This window comes from Oryctolagus cuniculus, chromosome 6 (genome assembly GCF_051225735.1).
Source record: "Oryctolagus cuniculus isolate XC-2025 breed Fujian yellow rabbit chromosome 6, ASM5122573v1, whole genome shotgun sequence".
NCBI lineage: Eukaryota > Metazoa > Chordata > Mammalia > Lagomorpha > Leporidae > Oryctolagus > Oryctolagus cuniculus.
Window position 1 is genome coordinate 35,336,706 of NC_142872.1, and position 9,021 is coordinate 35,345,726.

At 41.7% G+C, this 9,021-nt stretch overlaps 1 pseudogene; it reads right to left on the bottom strand.

Moving 5' to 3' along the window:
* Positions 1-6,460: 6,460 nt before the first annotated feature.
* Positions 6,461-8,260, bottom strand: LOC100358074 (TOM1-like protein 1 pseudogene; annotated as a pseudogene).
* Between the last annotated feature and the right edge of the window lie 761 nt (positions 8,261-9,021).

Genomic DNA, 9,021 nt, shown 5'->3' on the forward strand with positions numbered 1-9,021 from the left:
TTTCAATTGTTCTGAACAGTTTGAGAATAATTGGAGTTAGTTCTTCTTTAAATGTCTGGTAGGATTCAGCAGTGAATCCATCTGGTCCTGGGATTTTCTTTGTTGGGAGGGCCTTTATTACTAATTCAGTTTCTGCCTTGGTTATGGGTCTGTTTAGGTTTTCTGTGTCTTCATGGTTCAATTTAGGTAGGTTGTATGTGTCCACGAATCTATCCATTTCTGATAGATTTCCCTGTTTGCTGGCATACAAGTCCTTGTAGTAATTTCTGATGACTCTTTTTATGTCTGTGGTGTCTGTTGTTATATTCCCTTTTCATCCCTGATTTTATTGATTTGGGTCTTTTCTTTTTCTAGTTAGTTGGGCCAATGGTGTGTCAATTTTGTTTATTTTTTCAAAAAACCAGCTCTTCGTTTGGCTGATCTTTTGTAATATTTTTTTGGATTCAAATTCTCTTGATTTCTTCTCTAATTTTAATTATTTCTCTTCTATTAGTTTTGGGTCTGGTTTGCTGCAGTTTTTCTAGATCCTTGAGATGCATTGATAGCTCATTTGTTTGGTACCTTTCCAATTTCTTGATGTAGGCTTCTATTGCTATAAACTTTCTTAACACTGCTTTTGCTGTATCCCATAAGTTTTGGTATGTTGTACTGTTATCCTCATTTACTTCCAGAAAGTTTTTGGTTTCTCTTTTGATTTCTTCTATGACCCAGTGTTCATTCAGGAGCATGTTGTTCAGTCTCCATGTGATTGCCTATGCTCTAGGGATTCCTGAGTTGCTAATTTCCAGCTTCATTCCACTGTGGTCTGAGAAGCTGCATGGTATGATACCAATTCTTTTGAATTTGCTGAGACTTGCTTTATGGCCTAGTATGTGGTCAATCCTAGAGTAGGTGTACTTCTGAGAAGAATGTGTATTCTTTAAGTGTAGGATGAAAAGTTCTGTAGATATCTGTTAGATCCATTTGGGCTATAGTGTCATTTAAATCTGCTGTTTCCTTGTTAATCTTTTTCTGTCCGATTGATCTGTCTGTTGCTGAAAGTGGAGTATTGAAGTCTCCCAATACTATTTGTATTGGAGTCTAAGTCTCCCTTTAAGTCCCTTAACATATCTTTTAAATAATCTGGTGCCCTGTAATTAGATGCATGTACGTTTATAATGGTTACATCTTCCTGTTGAATTGATCCCTTAATCATTATATAGTGACCCTTTTTGTCTCTCTCAACACTTTTTGTGTTAAAGTTTATTTTGTCTGATATTAAGATGTCTACGAGTAATTGTGTGTTAATTAAAGAGTTCAACCAATGGTATTAAGTAGAACAAAAAAAATACTAAAAGGGATAAAGTATTAAGTTGTTCATCAACAGTCAGGACAAAGGCTGATCATGCTGATTCATTTTTCAAATGCTGTTAATAGCCAGAGAAGGGCCAAACTGTAACCAGAAGCCTGGAATTCAATCCTGGGTTCCCATGTGGTGACAGAGACCTAAGTAGTCAAGCCATCAGCTGCTGCCTTCTGGGGTGGTATGCATTAGCAGGAAGCTAGAATGGAAGTGGAGGAGCCCAGACTCAAACCTGGCATTCTGAGTTGGGATATACCACTTACCTTAAGCCACTGTGCCAAATGCCTGCTCTTTCTTCATCTTTTGAAAACATACACAGTACAGTATTGTGCTCTTTACTTTTTTTTCCCCACTGGACTTTTGACTGCTGGCTATGTTGCCACTCTGTTTAACATGCACGGAATACTCATTGTAGGAATGATCATAAACAGTCTTCCAGTCTGCTTTTAATGGACACATAGGTTGTTTCCAGTTGTTAGTTGGTAACAGCAGTGCTGCTGTATGTATCGTGGAGCCTAAATCTTTGTGTAGCCACACTAATGCATCTGTGCTAAGCATGTGAATACAACTGGAATTGTTGGGTCAAAGAGAATGGAAGTTTCAGATTTTCAGAAAATCCGTTAATACACTGGGGTTGTATTTCCTTCCCTTAGTCTATAATGAAGATTCGTGCTTGCACTGGGTTTTATAAAAAAGAAGAGATAGTGAAGAATGTGAGCAATTTAAGTGAAGATTAGATGAAGGAATGAAGGAGGAATGGGAAGAGAATGACCAACAGATACAAAATTACAGTTAGGAGGAATAAATTCTGGTGTTGCACAGCAGGGTGATTATAGTTAACCATCTTGTGTTATATATTCCAAAAGTACTAGAATGTTCTCACACAAAGGAATAATAAATGTTGGAGGTATTAGAGATGCCAAATACCCCGATTTGATTGTTATAAATATATACAGGTATCAAAATAGCACATAAGTGGGTATAATAATTAAAAACAAAAATAAAAAAGGAGTGGTTATAATATGTTTGGGGTCTGTGAGGAGGCAAGCTGTATTAATAACTATGATTTATCGAATTCTTAAATTTTAAGTTCTTCCTGTATACTACCTCATTTAATCCTCTGCACAACCCAGGTGTCAGGTTCTATTATTATTATTATCATTTGATGGATAAGGGCAGTGAACCTTGGAGAGGTTGAGGGATTTGCTCAAGGTCACCCAAGGTGTAAAACAGCAGAAGCCAGAACTGTCTGACTCCATTGCCTGAGCTCTTAGACCTTAGGTGATATTGCTTGACCTGTGTGCTTTGGGAGGTTGGGGGTGGGATTTCAGAGATGTTGAGTTGCTAGAGTCCTACCAAATACTGAGACCTTTGAGGTCATGTCAGCTAAAGCTCCAACTTACACAGGGATTTGTTCAGCATCCCTATATTACCATCAGGCATCTGGGATCAGCTTCATGCTAGTGATTGTAGCTTGGAAAACAGTGGGCTTTCCCTGTGGGTGAAGGACATCCCCAGTCATGGAGAGATCCCACCCCATCTCCTGATGCACTCACAGAGCCCTGAAGCTCTTGTCAACAGTGACCCCATCCTCTGCGTGTTGTTTCCTCCCCTAGTCTGACTGTCAACTCAGTGAGAAGATGCCTGTTAACATGGTCTAGTCTGTGGTTGAGTTTCACGATGAATGAGAAAATCCTTTCTCATACTGAGTTCACATCTGGCTTCATTCAGCTTCCAATAATTTGATGTTGGTGCTGGCTCTTTATGCTACGTAGACTAAGGTCAGATTCTTTTTTTTTTAACTTTTATTTAATGAATATAAATTTCCAAAGTACAGCTTATGGATTACATTGGCTTCCGCCACCATAACTTCCCTCCCACCCACAACCCTCCCCTTTCCCTCTCCATCCCCCCTTCCATTCACATCAAGATTCATTTTCGATTCTCTTTATATACAGAAGATCAGTTTAGCATATATTAAGTAAAGATTTCAACAGTTTGCACCCACATAGAAACGCAAAGTGAAAAATACTGTTTGAGTACTAGTTATAGCATTGAATCACAATGTACAGCACCTTAAGGACAGAGATCCTACATGAGGAGTAAGTGCACAGTGACTCCTGTTGTTGACTTAACAAATTGACACTCTTGTTTATGGCATCAGTAATCACCCTAGGCTCTTGTCATGAGTTGCCAAGGCTATGGAAGCCTTTTGAGTTCACCGATTCTGATCATATTTAGACAAGGTCGTAGTCAAAGTGGAAGTTCTCTCCTCCCTTCATGAAGAGAAAGGTACCTCCTTCTTTGATGACCTGTTATTTCCACTGGGATCTCACTCACGGAGATCTTTCATTTAGTTGTTGTTGTTGTTGTTGTTGTTTTTTTTTTTTTTTTTTTTTTTTTTTTTTTTTTTTTTTGCCAGAGTGTTTTGGCTTTCCATGTCTGTAGTACTCTCATGGACTTTTCAGCCAGATCTGCGTGCCTTAAGGGCTGATTCTGAGGCCAGAGTGCTGTTTAGGACATCTGCCATTCTCTGAGTCTGCTGTGTATCTCTCTTCCCATGTTGGATCGTGATCGTTCTCTCCCTTTTTTATTCTATCAGCTAGTATTTGCAGACACTAGTCTTGTTTATGTGCTCCCTTTGGTTCTTAGTCCTATCATTATGATCAATTGTGAACAGAAATTGATCACTTGGAATAGTGAGATGGCATTGGTACATGCCACCTTGATGGGATTGAATTGGAATCCCCTGGTATGTTTCTAACTCTACTGTTTGAGGTAAGTCAGCTTGAGCATGTCCCGAATTGTACATCTCTCATAAGGTCAGATTCTTACTTTAATCCTCTGGTTCTGGTTCTCTCTCTGGCAGGGGGAGGAGAGATGGACTGTACTTGAGCTTAAGAAGAACAGATTTTCATAGGCTTTGGGTTCAGCCAATTGTTGATCTCCCAGTTTTGTGTCCAGCATTTCAGTCCTTGGAATTAGCAGAGCCTTGGGCAGGGTCACTCTTCCTGTGGTCTCAAGGTGTGACTTCACCTACACTGTTCTAAAATCTGCAATGTGTTTACTGGAGGAGCTGGACCATCTTACTTGGAGAACTTTCTTTGTAATTTGGGGCCTTACCATCCCCATGCATTCCAGGGAGACAGCTACTGTGAGGGGAGTAGAGAGGTTGCAAGGTCTCGGTGCCCAGCAGTTCTACAGCATCAGGAACCCGGGTCGGTCAGGTGCGGCAATGGTGTTGAGTGCGGCTCTAACCTGGGCCAGGACCTTTGAACGAAGAATTCATCCTTGAGAAGGCTTTCCTGAAGTTTCTCTCTTGGACGGTGGCTATGGAGGGACCTCAGGCACATTCTGTCATCAACTTCAAATATCCCATCCTCTCCTTGGAGATGTCAGCTGGATTGGATGAGGGAAAACAGACAAACGATGGGGTCTGTGAGTTAACTGAGATATCGCCTGGAACATTCCATGCTGGCAAAGCCTTCTGAACACTGATGAGCCTTACTTCTGTTTCAGTGAAGTAGATGGCTATTGTGGATTTCAGAATGGTTTTGAAAAATATTTTATTTCTTCCAAGTAGTTGTCACTAAGAATTTTGTAAAACAGGTGTCTAGATGATCTTGCAGAATGGTTGAGAGTGAAATCTCTGAATTCAGATTTGAATCAAGCTTTTTATTCCTGGTCATTGTGTCCTTGGATAATAAAAGCCTTTATTTTTATATTTATTTTTTGTAGAGCGGGGATAATAGTATGTATACCATAGGCTTCTAGTGATATTTAGTCATGAGCTGTGACACATAGATGATGATTGTGTACTTAATGGTATGACATGATAGAATACAAGGATATTTCGAGGAAAAATGGAGTTAAAAGACAAGTTTAGGGCAGGAAAGTAGTCTGGTGATTAAAAGACCACTAAAGGGGTGGATGTTTGGTGAGAGAGTTAAGATGCCATCTGGGGGGCCAGTGCTATGGTGCAGTGGGTGAAAGCCCTTGCCTGAAGCTCCAGCATCCTATGTGGGCGCTGGTTTGAGTCATGGCTGCTCCACTTCCAATCCAGCTCTCTGCTGTGGCCTGGAAAATCAGTGGGAGATGGCCCAAGTCCTTGGGCCCCTGCATTCTCGTTGGAGACCAGGAAGAAGCTCCTGGCTTCGAATCAGCACAGCTCTGGCTGTTGGGGCCATCTGGGGAGCGAACAAGTGGATGGAAGATTCTATCTCTTGCTCTCTCTCTCTGTCTCTCTCTCCACATCTCTAACTCTGCCTTTCAAATAAATAAATACATCTTAAACAATATTCAGATTGTCTTTGTTTTATAGCCATTAACATGTATGCTGAGCTCTGACTGTTGCAGTCATTTGGGGAGTGACCCAGTGGATGAAAGACCTCTCCCTTTCTGGGTCTACCTCTCTTTGTAACTGTCTTTCAAATAAATAAAATGAATCTTCTTTTCAAAATGCCATTTGTGACACCTGCATTCCATAGAAGAGTTCTTGGTTCCAACTTTCTGCTGATGTGTACCTGGCAAGGTGCAGCAGGTGTTGGCTCCAGCACTTGGGTCACTTCACCCATGCGGGAGACCAGGATGAATTTCCTAGCTTCCAACTTGGCTGTTGCAGGCATTTGTGATGTGAACCAGAGGATGGGAAATATTTCTCAGCCTCCATCTATTTCGGTGTCTCTTTGCCTTTTTTTTAAAAATTTTAATAGTAATTTATTTGTCATTGTCATTTACGTAAACAATTTCTATGAATATTTTATAGTAGTCTTTATTTCAAATAGAAATGTTAGAGTAAAAAGAAAAAAGAACATTTAGCTTTATGAAGATTCATACTTAAAGGCTACCAATGTGGAGTCTAGTGACATGTTCAGGACACCTGAAATGTAATTAAACTGCAATCATCAAGGCTTTTACAATTCTAAACCAGAGCAGTATTTATAAAGAAGTGCAAATTGACTTTTACATTCAACTTTAGTTAAATGAAGGCATTTAGCATTCTTCCTGAATAATACATTTAGTTTCTCACACTTCCTGCTTAAATCAATTTAGAATTATTTTGTAGTAAAAATCATCTTCATCTACTCTTAATACAGCCATGTGATTATTTCCTTTGTAAATCTAAGGCCTGCACAACATAGGACACTGCTATTAAGCTGGTTGGCCTAAGTACTAATGTTTCTTCCTCTAAAGTATTACGTGACTATTTGTTCACAACCAAGTTCCACTGCCGAGTTGTTGTCAGGAACAATAAATGTTGCTCTTCGGTTTAAATTTCATTACAGCAGAGTAGAGATGATCCACTGTGGCTCTGATGTGTCGGTGGGTCTTATCTTCTAGGCCTCCAAGCTGAACAGGGCCCATCCTTTACAGAGTTGGCACCTCTCTTTTTGGCTAGTGAACTGATCATCCATTTTCACCTCAACAACTACCATGGCTTTGTGTTTCTTTCTGGTGTTGAACATCAATTTCTTCATAAATAGCTTCTGTAGTGACGGCTGGAGCTAAGGGATCCAACTCCATCACCTCATAGTAACTGGGTGTCTAGATATCTTTCTTTGTCATCACTGGATGATTGTTGGGCAAGGATGGTAGCTTCTGGTTTGAGGGTGTTGCTGCAATGGTTGGTAGACTAACTGGCTGTAGCAATACTGAGTTTGAGTGTTCTAGAAAGTTATCATATGTATGACTTGAGGCGAGGTTTTGGCTGGTCCTTTGGGCAAACGTGGGCATTTCTATATTTTCAAAGGCTGACAAATTCACCTCTGGATGAAGACTGGGTTTCAAATTGTTTGTTACTGCAGGATTTACAAAGTTGAGACTTAAGTCTGAAAGCTGAGCGTTTACGGTGTGAGTTCTCCCAGAGGGGCTCCAGGCATCGGGGGACTGGGACTGAGGTCCAGGAGATCACAAGATGGAGCGGAAGGCTCGCTGGTAGTATTGGTGGCTTCCTCCTGGTTTCTATTTTGTTCTAAAATCCTTTGCTGATTTCGAGTAAACCTCTCATATCCAAGGATGGCATTATTCAAATCCTCATTCACTTGAATTAGCTCAATAGTTACATCTTCATTTTCCACTACCACAAGTAGATCCATGATTCTCTTGTGCATCTCCCGACTTGTCTTATAAAGTTTCTGCAGAAGTTCTACGTCTTCTTGATTTTCGGATCCAGGAGTATTCTCCAACAATATGTCGAGCATCACTCTCACATTCATTTTCACCATATCCAATTCACTGTGCAGTTTTCCAATCTGCTCTGGGACTAACGTAATAGTCGTGTTCCTGGGAGCAACTACAGGAGAAAGAGCTGGTGCAGTGGGGACAGATGCTGACAGATGTGATGAAACTGGAGCAGACTCCTGTCGGGCACTTTGAGCCTCTGCATCTGAGGGAGGAAACTGAACACCCTTCTTAAGCAGATCAAGGTACACTTCTTTCACTTCAGTTAGATCCACACCTCCTGGGAAACCCTGTGACCACGTCTTAATGAAATTCAAGATTCGATTCTGAATGTCTAATGGCAAATTGTATCTGGGATTCAGCAGCTTAACTAGACTATCTTTAATGAATTCTTTCTTCACAATCAGAGATTGGAAACTTGGACCACAGTTCTGCATGCACATGTCTATAAGTGACAAGGTAAGTTGGATTGCTTTATGATTGTAGTTTTTGGATATCCTTTTCTTCAAAGCTTTTACTGCATCTTTTGGCCCTTCCTGGGTGGTGTTAATGATGTCACAGATGTGCATGAACTGACCCCAATCTTCAGTTTGGATACCAGCAAATGTAGCCTTTTCTATGAGGTGGCCCACGGAGGTGGCATAAGGATCCCGGTGACTCTTCCCAAACGCCATGGTTAGCCCTTGGAAAGCCGGGCCCAGGAAATCCGCCACCACCGCTCGGTGGCTCCCGACTCCACCCTCTTTGCCTTTCAAACAGGCTCACTTGGCTAATCCTCCGCCTGCGGCGCCGGCACCCCGGGTTCTAGTCCCAGTTGGGGTGCTGGTTCTGTCCTGGTTGCTCCTCTTCCAATACAGCTCTCTGCTGTGGCCTGGGAGTGCAGTGGAGGATGGCCCAGGTGCTTGGGCCCTTCACCCTCATGGGAGACCGGGAGGAAGCACCTGGCTCCTGGCTTCGGACCAGTGCAGTGTGCTGGCTGTAGCAGCCATTTGGGGGGTGAACCAACGGAAAAAAGGAAGCCCTTTCTCTCTCTCTCTCTCTCTCTCTCTCTCTCTCTCTCTCTCTCACTGTCTAAATCTGCCTGTCCAAAAATTAAAAAAAAAAAAAAGACATTAGTTAAAGTACTCATGTGCCATATTGGAGTGATTGAGTTTCATTCCTGGCTCCAGTTTCCTGAAAATGGAGCCTCTAGAAGGCAGTGGTAGTGGCTCAGGTAGTTCCCTGCCACCACCTGGGAGACCTGAGTGGAGGAGCTGCTGGCTCCTTGCTTTGACTTGGTGCGGCCTTTGCAGGCATTAGAGTGGATCACCTGGAGGATGGGAGTTTGCTCTCTCTCGCTCTCTCTCGCTTGCTCTCTCTCTCTCTCTCTGCTCTCTTCTCTCTCCTCTCTCTTTGCTGCTGAAATAATGTTTAGCTTTTTGTAAAAGGTCACCTTAAGAACATTTTTAAAAATTTATTTGAAAGTCAGTTAGAGGGAGAGTGAGAAATAGGGATGGAGA